Genomic DNA, 14,742 nt, shown 5'->3' with positions numbered 1-14,742 from the left:
TCAGTGCATATGCTTTCTGGTATGTTTAAAAAGTGATCCAGATATGTAAATACTCGACGTTCCTCAGCCTTCATGAGTTTCAGCCTCCACGCAAGCATCCAAAGTTATACAAAACTATGCTGTGGTATGTTTTACAACTCCTCTCATGAATTAAGATATGGAAAATATGTTTCATGCCGACAGCTTAAGTTAAGGCAGAGTCTTGTGACCAGGAGCATATGACAGGTCTTGTATAAGTTTCTGCAGCTCACTGGAGAAAAGGCATTCAGGGAAAAGACTGTCTCTGCAGAAATTTTTCAGAAAGCACGCAGATCTTTCGACCCGGCTCACTGTGTGCCAGATCAAAATATGAGACACAGATTGCGTACTCAAATGTCAAGCTGCAGGGTATCCTCGCCACTAGCACAACGGCCACAGGAGCATTTTCTTAATTGGAAAAACCTGTTTTTTTAAGAATGCCATTTCCTGGCTGCAGTCTGTGTGTACCAGAGATAAGGAAAATAAAAATTAAAATAAAGCAGGCCCCTGGATATGAGTGGCTGAGAATCACAAGTGGGGAAAGTGCCTGTTGCACTCAGGTCCTGCTTATACTATAGGCATCTTTTTGGCCACTGTGTGAACAGGATGCTAGACGAGATGGTCCTTTCACCTGATCCAGCAGGTCATGGGTTCGAGTCCCACGTCGGGCAAAAGATTCCTGCTTTGCAGGGGGTTGGACTAGATGACCCTCAGGGTCCCTTCCAACTCTATAACTCTATGATTCCATGATTCCTATGCAGATTATTTAACTGATGAGACAATGTTCAATCCTGGTTGAACAAACCATATAACTGGAGGCAACCATCAATGTCCGTTGTTTGAATGTGATGAAAATATGTAACATTCCAAATATCGTCAGCATAACAAATTATAGGAATTAGTTGACACTGCGGAGATTAGCCAAGGTATATTCAAGGACTTTCATTTCAATGAGTTCAATTAAACTCAGAACAGGCTGTATCCTGGCCTGGCCTAACCCATATTTGTCTGCATGGCTGCTTTCACGACCCTCCCTGTCCCTGACCCCAATAGCTATAACAAATCTCAGTTGCCTGAAGGTCTGCTGGTTGTCACCCATTCCCCATATTATCAAGTAAACCTTATGCTGCTTTATTAGGCATGTGAGTTGGAGTTTCGCCACCCCTGCTTTGCCAGATCATTCTTTGCTGTTCGTTCTCCTTTGTCTATAGGAAAAAGGAAGGAGATGAAAGAAGTATCTGCTACTAAGGTTGGTCGAGCTGCTCCACAGGTTGGTAAAATCTTTCTCTTTGGAGGGCATAAGCATGGCCTATGTGACATGAAAAGGCCACCAAGACGGACGGCAGTGAATTACGTTGCGGGTGCTGGTACCCACAAGAGAGGAAAGCGTAGTTGAGGACAGGTGCTGTTTGTTGGCTTCCCACGGGCATCTGTTGACCACTTGTGAGAATACAGCAGAGCTTTTCTTATGTTGCTATGCTTCCAGAAAAGCAAGTCTTTTTTTAAATAATAATAATAACATTTTTATTGGGTTTTCTGCAAGTGTAACAAACATCAGAAATAAACAAGAGAACAAACACTAACAAATACTACAACAACAAATTAAAAAAATAAAGAGAAAAAGAAAAGAAAAAAGGTTTGCATCAAAACAAAATGGGATTATCCTAATCCCGTGACTTCCCCCCTCCCCCTCCCCCTGGTTCCTTAATATTCTTTTTAAACTACATATCATTTCTACTCCAAATTTCAATTTTAACCTCAATTTTCCTGTACCATCTCTAAAATTACAACTGCTTTTAAAATCCTGCCAATGTATTAAGATGTTTACAATACTTTTGCAAATATATAACAAACATTTCCCATTCTTTTTAAAATTTCTCGCCTTCTTGGTTTCTGAGCTTTCCAGTTAATTTCGCCATTTCAGCATAGTCCATTAACTTGGTTTGCCAGTCTTCTTTGGTTGGGACTGCTTCCTCTTTCCATCTTTGGGCTAGCAATATCCAGGCGGCTGTCGTAGCATACATAAACAATTTCTTCTGGTCTTTTGGAACCTCCGCTTCTATAATACCTAATAAAAAAGCTTCTTTTTTTTAAACAAACGTTACTCTAAACATTTTTTTCATTTCATGATAAATCAGCAGCACATATACTAAAATTGGAATGATACAGAGAAGATTAGCATGGCCAGAAAAGCAAGTCTTGACCCCATCACATTCTTCTTGGAGGCCCACTTTGACTGGCCCAGTAGAGAATTCAGATCCACATTCAATATTCAGGTACAATTTTGCACTGTTCAGCACATATAGAGATGAAATCCTGTCACAAATGAAGTACCTCTGACTAGAACTTGTGTGCCTAGTGAAAGCAGGTAATGACAGGCTCAAATTCAGCCTATAAATCAATGCTTTGTATTGGCTTTCAAATCAGGCGAGAAGTCAAACTGGGCCAGGCCCACCCACCCTATAAAGAGATCAAAAGTGTGTCTCTGAAAACATGGCTTCTGGTTTCTGTTCATACATGTAAACTGAATCTCAACTTCCTTTCTGCATTTCCTTAATGTCAGGGAAGAACAGAAAGGAGGGTGGGGAGAGACAAGGACACAGCTTGCTAATCATTAATCATCGCCTCTTTGGCTTCCTGGGTGAATTGGGATATTGTGTTGCTGTAAAAGCCTAGCTAGACACCCATCCAGTTGGGAACACTTTGTTAACAATCTGTAAAAATAAAAAGAGGGGGGAAAGAGGAGAGAGTTCATTTCTATAGCTGTTTGTTTTCATGAGATTTCGCTTGGTGGTTGGTTTTTTGTTGTTGTTAAAGTTCTCACAGCTGGTGCTACACAGTGCAGCAAACTGCTCTGTTCAATTTTGCAGTTCAGTGAGTATTTCCCAAAGCGGCTGGGTAAAATGGAGTTGGACAATGCTTGCCTTTATCATACTCTATTCTGTGGAATAAAATGCTATTGGAATATTGGAATTGGAAAATGTGGCACCAGCAAAATATTACAGCATAACACCAGATGGGTGGGGTGGGGTTGTCTTCTTCTTCTTCTTCTTCTTCTTCTTCTTCTTCTTCTTCTTCTTCTTCTTCTTCATGATGCTACAAATAACTATGGGGATTTTTGTAGAAGAAGAGAAGGGGAAAACAATAGCCATGATTTAGCCACCTTAATGATTAACGCAAAGTGCTATGAAAACAGTCATGGCTTCCCCAAAAGAATTATGGGAGCTGTAGTTTGTTAAGGGCTCTGAGAGTTGTTAGGAGGCCCACATTTCCCTCAGAGAGCTACAATTTCCAGAGTGGTTTAACAACCAATTCCTCTTCACAGGAAAGTCTCATACAGGCTTGCCACATGGTTGGGACACCCATCCAACCAGGGGTCCAAGTGGCATGAGGGAATAGCTGCCCTCATTGTGCAGATGCTGGGGTAAAGGCTAACCTAACTGCACGATGCAGGGGCAAAGGTGTGGTCCTATTTCCTTGCCTACCTGTGAGTAATAGATGTTCTTGCTCAGGCAATGCTGCACTGAAACCACAAAGCTTTTCATAGTCCTTCCTGTCCAGGAGGGAGCAATGTCCAGCCTGGGTAGGAGTGGCCGTTCCAGTCCTGATCCTGAGAATACTTCACTGCCTGGAAGACAATGATAGCTCATCTGATGGAGCAGTGGCACTCAGACAGGAAGGGTCTCAGATCCAGGGCCGTCTTACCCATAGGTGCAAGGGGTGCAGGGCACCCGGGTGCCGTGCTCTCAGCAAAGCTACAGGGAACCAGGCAGAGGGCCTTCTCAGTAGTGGCACCCGCACTGTGGAACGCCCTCCCATCAGATGTCAAAGAGATAAACAACTACAGTGGTGCCTCGCAAGACGAAATTAATCCATTCCGCGATTCTCTTCGTCTAGCGGTTTTTTCGTCTTGTGAAGCAAGCCCATTGACGGCTTAGCGGATTAGCACTATTAGCGGCTTAGCGGCTTTTAGCGGCTTATCGGCTTATCGGATCAGCTGATAAGCGGCTTAGCAGCTTAGAAAAAGGGGGGGAAGGAAAAAAACCCCGCAGGAACTTGCAAGACATTTTCGTCTTGCGAAACAAGCCCATAGGGAAATTCGTTTTGCGAAGCGCCTCCAAAACGAAAAACCCTTTCGTCTAGCGGGTTTTCCATCTTGCGAGGCATTCGTCTTGCGGGGCACCACTGTACCTGACATTTAGTAAACATCTGAAGGCAGCCCTGTTCAGGGAAGTTTTTAATGTGTGACATTTTGATGTATTTTTAATCTTTGTTGGAAGCTGCCCAGAGTGGCTGGGGAAACCAGCCAGATGGGCGGGGCACAAATAATAAATTATTATTATTATTATTATTATTATTATTATTATTATTATTATTAGCAGGGGTGCCAGGCCAAGAGTCTGGGGCCTGAGAGTTGAGTCTGGGGAAGAGTCCACCAGTTGGTCAGAGTGCCGCAGCAGGCTCTTCTGCTGTGGGCAGCTCTTCGCCACAAGTTTGGGGGCAACCGAGCCAGCGAGATGCTGAGGTGGCCGGCCGGCTCCATCCTCCTGCGTGCCTGGAACTGGGCAACCTGGGGGGGGGGGCGCCTGGCTGATCTTTGCACCCCGGCACCACATATGCTTAAGACAGCCCTGCTCAGATCTAGCCCTGGCAGCTCATAAGAAGAGTCTCGCTGGATTTTTGTCCATTAGTAGAAGGACAAGCATGCTTGAGAGCCCCATGGACTGCAAGAAGATCAAACCTATCCATTCTTCAGGAAATCAGCCCTGAGTGCTCACTGGAAGGACAGATCCTGAAGCTGAGGCTCCAATACTTTGGCCACCTCAGGAGAAGAGAAGACTCCCTGGAAAAGACCCTGATGCTGGGAAAGATGGAGGGCACAAGGAGAAGGGGAGGACAGAGGACGAGATGGTTGGACAGTGTTCTCGAAGCTACCAGCATGAGTTTGACCAAACTGTGGGAGACAGTGGAAGACAGAAGTGCCTGGCGTGTTCTGGTCCATGGGGTCATGAAGAGTCAGACACAACTAAACGACTAAACAACAACAAAGCATGCTTTGGCTTCAGCTGCAAATGTTTCTTTCTTTGATGTAGGAAAGGAAGGTGGTATTCGTGGATTAGCTTCCTGCATGGATGAATCTGAACAGATAATTTTTGCCTGAGACCGAAACACATATCTTTCTCTCCTCATTTCCTTGCCTCCTCTATTTCGGTGGTTTGGAACATCACATAAATATCTTGCTTTGTACCAGATTCCAAAACGATTATTAAAAATACAGTATTTTTTCCCCATTTCAAAACTAAATAAGAAAGTCGAAGGAAAGGCACAATGGTTTTCATTTTTATTTTTTTGGTCCTCCTCAGCTTCAACTATATTATTTTTACTAAATCAGAATCTCCATCTGTCCTGGAGGCATGCCAAGGATGCAGATGCACAGGCATGTGCCCATAGATGCAGCATCGCTATCATTAGAAGAGCCACACTTCATCGTGATTTAGTTCAACTACTTCCAGAGGTAGGTTTGCGCCAAACTATAATAAATGCAGCAATTATTCCTAGAAACTTTGGGGTAAAACATTGGGGTCCCAGGTTAGTGATCCTGTGTGGGTTAAAGAACTCATGTTTCTAAACGGAGATCTCAACCCATTGCATCTGTCTTATTTTTATCAAAATCAGATATGTTTATTTCATTGGAATGGATTATTATTTACGTAATTATAACTCATGGACACCCAATGAAGATTCAGGGCTGATAAACGAATGCAAGGCTTAATGCAGCACATAGTTAAACTATGGAACTTGCTCCTACAGGAAACAGTGCTAGCCACCAAATTAGATGGCTCTAGACCATGTAAACAATACTTTCAAAGTAGATGCTACTTATCCAGCTTCATGCACCTTACTTTGTACTTTACTTTATACTTTATAGTCACTTGTACAACTTGTATACAGTGAGATTACACAAGCACCCCCCACTCAGCTCTCTTAGTCTTAATTCCCCTCATTTACTGACGCACACCCACCAAACCTGAAAGCCAGTTGCCCTGTTGTTATCTTTTCATTCAGCAGCCTAACAGCCCATGAATAGAAACTGTTCTTTACCCTGTTTGTGCGACTAATCGTGCTTCTATATCTTCTGCCTGAGGGCAGGAAATCAAGAAAGTGCCGGCCAGGGTGTGAATCATCCCTGAGAATTTTCATCACTCTCCTGAGGCAACGTTCTTCTGCGATGTCATCCAGCGGATTCACGGGACAGCCCATAATATCTTGTGCCGTATTCACCACCCTCTGTAGGCACTTCCTATCAGATGATGTCAAACCAGCGTACCACACCGTGATACAGTATGAAAGGACACTTTCTATTGTTGACCGGTAGAAGGAGATCATCAGATGTTGACTGACATCGTTCTTCCGCAATACTCTGAGGAGATGGAGTCTCTGTTGGGCTTTCTTAACCACCTGAGTTGTATTTATTTTCCAAGTAAGGTCTTTACTGAGATAAACTCCTAGGAATTTAGAGGAAGAGACTCTCTCCACACAGACCTCCCTGATGTACAGCAGGGCAAGTTCTCTCTTCCTCCGAAAGTCCAACACCATCTCCTTTGTCTTGCTGATATTAAGGGGCAAGTTGTTCCCCAGGCACCATGTAGATATTTTTTGGACCTCCTCTCTATACGCTGATTCGTCTCCACCTGTTATTAAAATTGCAGTAGACGGGTCAGATGATACACAATCGTATGTATTGTTACATCTGACAATATAAACAAAACAACTCCTTCAAACCACATTGCAACTGGGCCATCAAGTCACATCTGGTTTCAATAGCACACCAGCTACACCAAGACCAGCGGCTGTCCAAATGAATGCTTTGTCCATGGAGTGCATGGCTACTATGGGAGGCCTGGGTAGTGCTCATTGAACTCAGGTTCCATTAAGGAGCTATGGAGAAGCAGGATGAACTAAGCAAGCTGGTTTTATCCTGCTCCAGAGGATAAACCAGCCTTCTTCCCTTGGCTGTTCCCCAGCTGGTTCCTCCCACTATTCCTTTGTGTCCATCTTTGTGTCCATGACATCTTCATCCCCCTAACTCCAGAAAAGGACCTGATGCTACAAAAGAAAAGAAAAGTACCATGCACATTTTAGAACAGATATCCTACACATTGTTTTTCCTCCTGCCACCACTTGGTGTGTCATTACAAAAAAGAAAGAAAGAATGAGACAAATTCATGAAGGATCAGGCTTTCATTGGCGGCAGAACTATGATGGCAGATGGCTGCTTTCAGATCCAGATGTGGTGAGCTTCTGAATTACAAGTTAGTGGGGTAGGAAAATACAGTTGCCTGTATATCCTGTATATCCTGCTTTTGGGCTTCTCATAGGCGCCTGGTGAGCTACTGTGTGCAACAGGATGTTAGACAAGACTGGCCTTTGGTCTGATCTAGCAGGGTTTTTCTTGTGTGTGACAATAGCCGGAGTTGTGGGAGGTTAAGCAGCCGTTTCTTGGAGTGTTGCAGGGAAGTTCCTATTTTCCTCTTTTAAGAGGATACATGCACCTGGGACAAAATGCACAACAGATCCTACACATTCCTAGGTAGTTCCTTGGCTGAATGTCCTATAAAATGGCCCACCTAGACCAGAACTCCGTTCTCACAATGGCCAATCAGACATCTGGGAAGCCCAAAACCAAGTTGTGAGCACAACTCTCTCCACACTGTTATTTTGCAGCAATTGAAATTCAGAGGCATGCTGCCTCTGATATTGGAAGTACAATGTTGTCGTTTTGCCTAGTAACCACTTTTAATAGTTTTAGGACATAGCCAACTGTGTGTGTGTGTGTGTGTGTGTGTGTGTGTGTGGTTTTTCCTAGTTTATTTACAATATGCCGTATTTTTCGCTCTATACGACACACTTCCCCCCTCCAAAAATTAAGGGGAAATGTGTGTGCGTCCTATGGAGTGAATGCAGGCTTCTTGGCTTCGGTGATAGCAACACGAAGCAGAGGGAGCGCTCCCTCCGTGCTTCGCTGAAGCCTGGAGAGTGAGAGGGGTCAGTGCACACCGACCCCTCTCGCTCTGGAGGCTTCAGGGATAGCCGCCTGAAGCCTGCAGAGCGCAGCGCGAGTTCCCGCTGCTCTCCGCAGGCTTCAGCAGAGAGGGAGAGCTGCGCAGCGCCCCTTCAGCCAAGCAGGAGGAGAAATGGAAGGGGCTCCGTTTCTCCTGCCACCTCGCTGAAGGGGCGCTGAGCAGAGAGGGGGAGATTGTTATTTTCTTGTTCTCCCCCTCTAAAACAAGGTGCTTCCTATGGTTCGGTGTGTCCTATAGAGCGAAAAATATGGTAATTTGACAAGAGAAGCTTACAAAAGGCAGAGGTTTGTGGGGCATCCTCTTGGCAACTGTTCGCGAAAGCAGGATGTTTGCATCCCACAGAAAGCTAAAATGTGCATTTTATTTTTTTTGAAAGCACAGATTTTTGAAGAATGGCTTCTTGCTGTAAGAGAATGGTTCAGTAGCACAAGATCAGGAAATCCTTTCTTTACAATGGCAACGCTGTAATGGCCACTGACCGAGCCAAAATTACATTATGACTCACTCACGAAGCATGTAAAGTTTTTTTTCTTTTTCTTAAATGTCTGGTGTTTGAGTCATCCAACACTCAGTCAACATTCCTTTCAGGCAAAATCTTTATTTTATTTTATTTTTAAGTGGCTGAATTTAGTCGGCTGGAAACGGAGAAGAACAGCAGCCAAAGGTCAGCGCTGGACAGACCTTTTCTTTTTTAATGGTGTATTTGTGTGGCGATCATTAAATTAACTGTCAGCTTGTCAGTACAAATTTTCTGCTCTTCGTATGAAGTCTTTGAAGACCAAGAAGAATTTTGCACTGAGGCCCGTGTAAATCATGACCTCTCAGAACAACATGCGCGAGACTGAAATGAATCTTCACGGCCATGATTTGTATTTTATTCATGTCTCTCGACAAAATGTTTAATAGTTTGCTGCGTTACTCGAGTTCAGCAGTGCTTTTAGGACCACTTCAGACATAACCATGTCCCTAGATGGAGAAAGTTTCTGCAAAAGACTAGGAGCGCTACCTGTGAGAAGAGTGGTCACATTCACACCATACATTTAAAGCACTATGATACCACTTTAAACAGTCACGGCTTCCCCCAAATAATTCTGTTTGTTAAGAGTGCTGAGAGTTGATAGGAGTCCCCTATTCCCTTCACAGAATTACAGTTCTCAGAGTGTCTTACCAATCCATCCCTCTTCCCGGGGAACTCTGGGAATTGTAGACCATCAACATCTGGAGGGCCACATGTTCCCTGCAGCTGTGGTAGAAGAACAAATATGTCTGTGAAAAGTGGAGTTTAATGATAAGAAAAAATGGCAGGGCATCGCTGATATGAAATAGGCTTGCACTGTTGTATTCTCTTTTTAAAATAGGGCTGTGTGTTCATTTACAGGCATTGACATTTATCTCTTCACACACACAAATAAGTTAAAAGTTACACCCTGGGACAGACTGGGGAAGAGTGTTATTGGTTTCTGGGGTCACAGGCACTAGCCAATAGGTGCTTGCAACAGCTATGAACATGTACCCTGTATAAGAACCAGTCCTTTCCTTCCAACCTACTAGACACTCTCAAATCCAGTAGGACCAGAGATCACAGAAAGAGATACAGAGAAAGATTGAATAAGGCTGCCATCCTATCCCCACTTACCTGGAAATTAGCCGCATTGAATCCAGTAGGACTTACTTCTAAGTAGACATGCTTAGAATTCCACTGTAAATGTTGTTACTGCACACGACTTGGTTAAGTGCCCATGCCTGAGCATGAATAAGCCCTGAGCTCATCACAGTGGATAAAACCATAGCATCCAAAGCCCATATACAAATCTTGATATACATATATACCAACCAGGGGCTCGCTGACTCAGCCTCAGAATGTGTGCGATTGAATGTTAACATCTTCAGTGAACTCTGTGTGGAGTTGGAACCGAGCTACTGGAAAAACCACAGGTAGGACAATAGGTTTGCCAGAGGCTGAGTCACACCATCCCACCATGAAACTAGAGAGGATGTTTTCAACAGGGTTTCTTGAAGTGGTTTGCTCTGAATCATGCTGGTACTTTGGCCTTGCGCAACAGCTTCAGTTGAACAATGACAGATCTTGACTGGAAGTAATAAGCAGATTTCCCAAAATGGATGAGTTTCCTCACTGAAGCAGCAGGATTTACTTGGGAGGAAGGTTCAAGTTTAGATTCCAACAGCGGAGGGCACCATAACAGGCTAGCTCTTGCATATTATTTACATTTGTGGTGGTTAAAAAAATAGATTTTGAGAACATACTTGGTGGAACAATAGGTCAAACAGTTCCTTATTAATCAACTGCAGTTTTGTTGCCTAACCAACTAAGGAAGGCCTGTTGTTTGGTTGCCAGAAGGAGGAATTCAACATCACACTATGTCAGTCATCCTGTCAGCACAAACAATTCAGCTTGCCAGATGTAATTATTCCTCCCCCCTCTTGGCATGCTGTTCTGGGGGTTCCCTCGACCACCATGACCCAAGCCAATTTTGGAAGGTTATGCAAGAGACCATCTAACCCAGTGTCCTGTTTTCAGTAGTGATCAGCCAGATACTTCTGGAAAGTTCACAGGCAGGGCACAAAGGCAACAGCCTTCCCAGTTGTTATTACTCAGCATCTGATATTGAAAGAGAAAGTACATCTGAGAAGGGAGGTTCTGTTTAGCTTTGTGGCTAACACAGATCCAGCCATCTGAGCTAGTGGCCATCACATCTTGTGGCAGTGAAGAGATACAGAGGGAGAGAGGGGGAGAGAGAGGACGAGAGGGCCTTTGGCTGGTGCAAGAAAAGCTTATGATGAGAGAGGGAGAGTCAGTCTGAAACGCTCAGAAGGAAGGCCATGGGTTGCCCTGGCAAAAGGAAAAAGGTGGTCTTTGTAGTCTGATGTACCCAGAGAGATACTTTTCCAGCGTAGATCTCATATTAGGGTTGCCATACATCCAGGAAACCTACATGCCCATCTGGGTTGTTGTTTTTTTACAAGTTACAGGAATTGTCTGGGCTGGGGGGGTTGATTTTTAATTTTTAATTTGTATTTTACTTTTGTGTGTGCAGGTGACTCAGTTTAAGGTTTGGGCTCTGGCGTTGGCAGCAGCTGATGATCAGGTGGGGTGCAAGCGGGCGATCGACCCCCCCCAAAAAAGCCCAACAACTTTTTTTCTCTGGATTTTTACTTCATGAAATATGGCAACACTATCGTAGATGGAGACTCCATTGTGGCGTCCAATGTAAATACTCTGATTTAGCAAGTGTATAAATCTTACAAAATGCAGTATTGGCCACAGAATTCAGCTTCCCGAAAACCTCTGCTTTTTTTATTTTTAAAAGTAATGTTTAAAAGTCCTTGTGATGGAGGAGAAAATTTCTTGAAAGTGTGTGTGTGGTGAGGTGCCTGGTGAAATCTCAAGAGCTGGAGGCCTTGCAGAATATGACTTTCAGTAGATAGAAGGTGGTATGTCAGCAACCTGTAGAGTTCCTTGCTCTATCCCAAATGAATAAGAAAATAATGTAAATATCCTTAGCTTGCATGATTTATATGGGTCACAAAATTCATCGCCGGTTGTTCCAGAATCTGGGTTACTGTGGCACAGAATTGTGATGTGTGTGCCATCAACATCATCAAAAATATTTACATACCACTTGATATGCAACATCCCTGGGCAGTTTACATAAAACACAGGAAGATAATGAGAAAAAGAAAAATGTAGGTACAGCATTTAAAACCAAAGCCACAAAGACAGACATCGGTAAAAACAGAGAAGCCATCCATAAAACATTAAGCTAAATATCAATAAATCGTAAAGGTATGATGTATGTAATTTAGAGAAATAGAGCCAGCCAGCTCCATACTGGGCAGTTAAGGATTCTTTTCAGCCACGTTGAAGAACTGTAAATAATTACTGGGTGGAATTTCAGTCGCGGAGCCGTGCTTGCAAGCAGCTTAATGCAAGACTGATGTTTCACCAGCCTGGCTCCAAAGCAGATGACTGCCCACCTCATATGTTTCCTGAACTCCTAAATCTGCAGTTCCTTGAGTAGATAAGCCAGTCCATGAGAAGAAATAACATGATGAAAACCCCACAGCTAAAAGAGGGGCAGAGTCAAATATGGGTACAAACTATGTGTTTTTTAGGCACAAGAAAGCAGATCTTGGAGGTTTTCCATGTGTGCATCAAAGAAGCCTTGGCAGATTGCTTGGAGTTTGCAGGTAGTTCTGCCCCAGCCTCTCTGCAATACTTGAATGTGCTTTGAGCACATCCTGGATTGTGGCCAGGAGGAAAGGAAAATAAGCTTTGGATGCCAAACAGAGATTTCTCTCTGCTCTGCAGATTTTACAGAACAAAATAATCTATTTTAGAAGAGCAATTCAGACAACTCCCTCGCATTGAAAGAATGTGCAAGAAGTGTCACAAAACCTCTTGAAAATTCATGGAGGATTCATCTAGTGAGCTGAAATAGAAATGGTTTAATTTATTTCTTGTTTATTCATTTAATTTCATCCAAAAATCACCGGGTAGTTGACAATATAAAAACTCAAAAATACATAGCACAATAACAAAATAAAACGAAACAAACAATTACTACACACACACACTGTTTAAAAAGTCAGTGTTCTAAGGGTTGGAAGGCCTGCACGAAACCCATTTTTGAATCATATGGTACCGGGCTTCATTTTCATCTTACAGAAGTTATGTGATTCCAGCACATAAGAAAGCAACCCATTACGTGACCCAGATTATGTATCTATCTATCTTAATTGTAAACACAAGAGTCATGTGCAAAGCATCATGTTTCTAGGTCATCAACACTTTTAGCTCACACTGGGTTGGCATTGCTACATGCTGCAGCAGCCAGTTGCTACAAATCCTTCCAAGACACTGGGAAACATCAGCTGAAACCAAGCAAGCCATTTTGGTGTCTTTTTCACAGCTTCAAGTCCAAATTTCTGATGGCTTGTCCTACTGTTGACAAATAACCTGCTGAGCAAAGTCAATCAATTTCTCTTACACACAACAAATCAGCGAAATGCATTGTTCCAACTCTGCTAAATTCCACACTTTAACCCATGTGCATTATTTCTTTGGTTAGTATGTGTACTTTTCAATTGGTAAATGTTTATCCTGTGTGTTGTGAAAAAAAGTCTCTCAGAAGCAACAGAGGATACAACGAATGCAGTAGACTCTTCTGCTATTAAATAACAACAGTTTGACTATGGAGCTGGTATCATAGAAATCTGAGGAGACATGCAAACTGAAAGAAGCTGGTTAGGTCCGGGGATATGGCAATATTGTACGTATGTTGCTAAACAACTTTGGCCGCGGGGAATTTAAAATGGCAGCTTCCCAGGGGACCCCAGTTCTGCTCTTTAAGCAAAGTTTCTGGACAGTGGGTTATAGGACAGGCCCAAAGCAGGCATCAGCCACCAGCTAGCCTTATCAGGAGTGAGGACTTCAAGTCTACCTCCACCTATTGACACTGCTAGCCAAATGACTTGTGGCATTGTTGATAGAAGGTTGATACCAAGATCTGGTGAAAAAACTGTTCCCATGGCAACTCAAAACGACTTACAATATTTTAAGAAAAACAAACAAATGCAAACATTAAAAACAGCGAAAGAGAAAAGGAAGGAAGGAAGGAAGGAAGGAAGGAAGGAAAGAAAGAAAGAAAGAAAGAAAGAAAGAAAGAAAGAAAGAAAGAAAGAAAGAAAGAAAGAAAGAAACCCTGTATTAAAACATCTCACCCACTCAAGAAGGTCATAGGTAGTTAAAAGCCAAAGGCTTGTGAAGTGTAGGTGGGTTCCCACCAGGCAAGACACAGTGATAACAGTAAGAACCTTTATTGAACTAACAGAACCGGACAACAGGAGCAAAGCAACTGCTTATATACATTTCTGAAGACCTGGGCAACTCTCACTCCCAATGTGATTGGCTGGCTAAACTTCCAAGCTGTGAATCATAACTCAGAGTTTAGGGTCCAATGGCAGAGGCCCAAATCCTGAAATGCTCTGTGATTGGCTATCATGTATCAAATCAGAACACAGGGGCTCAGACTCCTTAGTCCAGACTCAAGCTCAGGCAAACACAGACCACTGAATACATGACAGCCTGGTTAAAAAGGAATGTTTAAATGTTTAAAACCTTCCCAACAGAAACACAACCCTGGGTAAGCACCTGGACCCCCTGGAATCTTGTGCAGCTGCTCAGAGGATATTGGGGTGGCATGTAACAATATGAGAGAGAGAGAGAGAGAGAGAGAGAGAGAGAGAGAGAGAGTTGGGAAGGGGAAGGTAGCTAAGGGAAGGGATGTAGATCATCTGACTTGCATGTAGAAAGTCCCAGGTTTAATCCCAACATCTTCAGCTAGAGCTGGAAGAAGCTCCTGCCTAAAACTCTGGAGAGCAGCTGCCAGTCAGTGTAGACAATACTGAACTAGATGGACCAATGGACTGATGCAGTATAAAACAGCTTCCTGGTACTGTTAAATATCTCTAGCTCTTGCATGAAACCCGATCGGCTTGCATGGCTGGCGAATGAGCAAACTCCATGGAGCTCGCATTCATGTTCAGTTCCCACTTCAAACATGATAGATATTTTTCTACACAATGCAGGATGAGTCTCTGCATGATTGGTGGGAGGCAG

This window comes from Podarcis cretensis (assembly GCF_951804945.1).
Source record: "Podarcis cretensis genome assembly, chromosome: 3".
Classification (NCBI taxonomy): domain Eukaryota; kingdom Metazoa; phylum Chordata; class Lepidosauria; order Squamata; family Lacertidae; genus Podarcis; species Podarcis cretensis.
The sequence above is the reverse complement of the archived record's forward strand: the minus strand, read 5'-3'. Positions refer to the sequence as shown.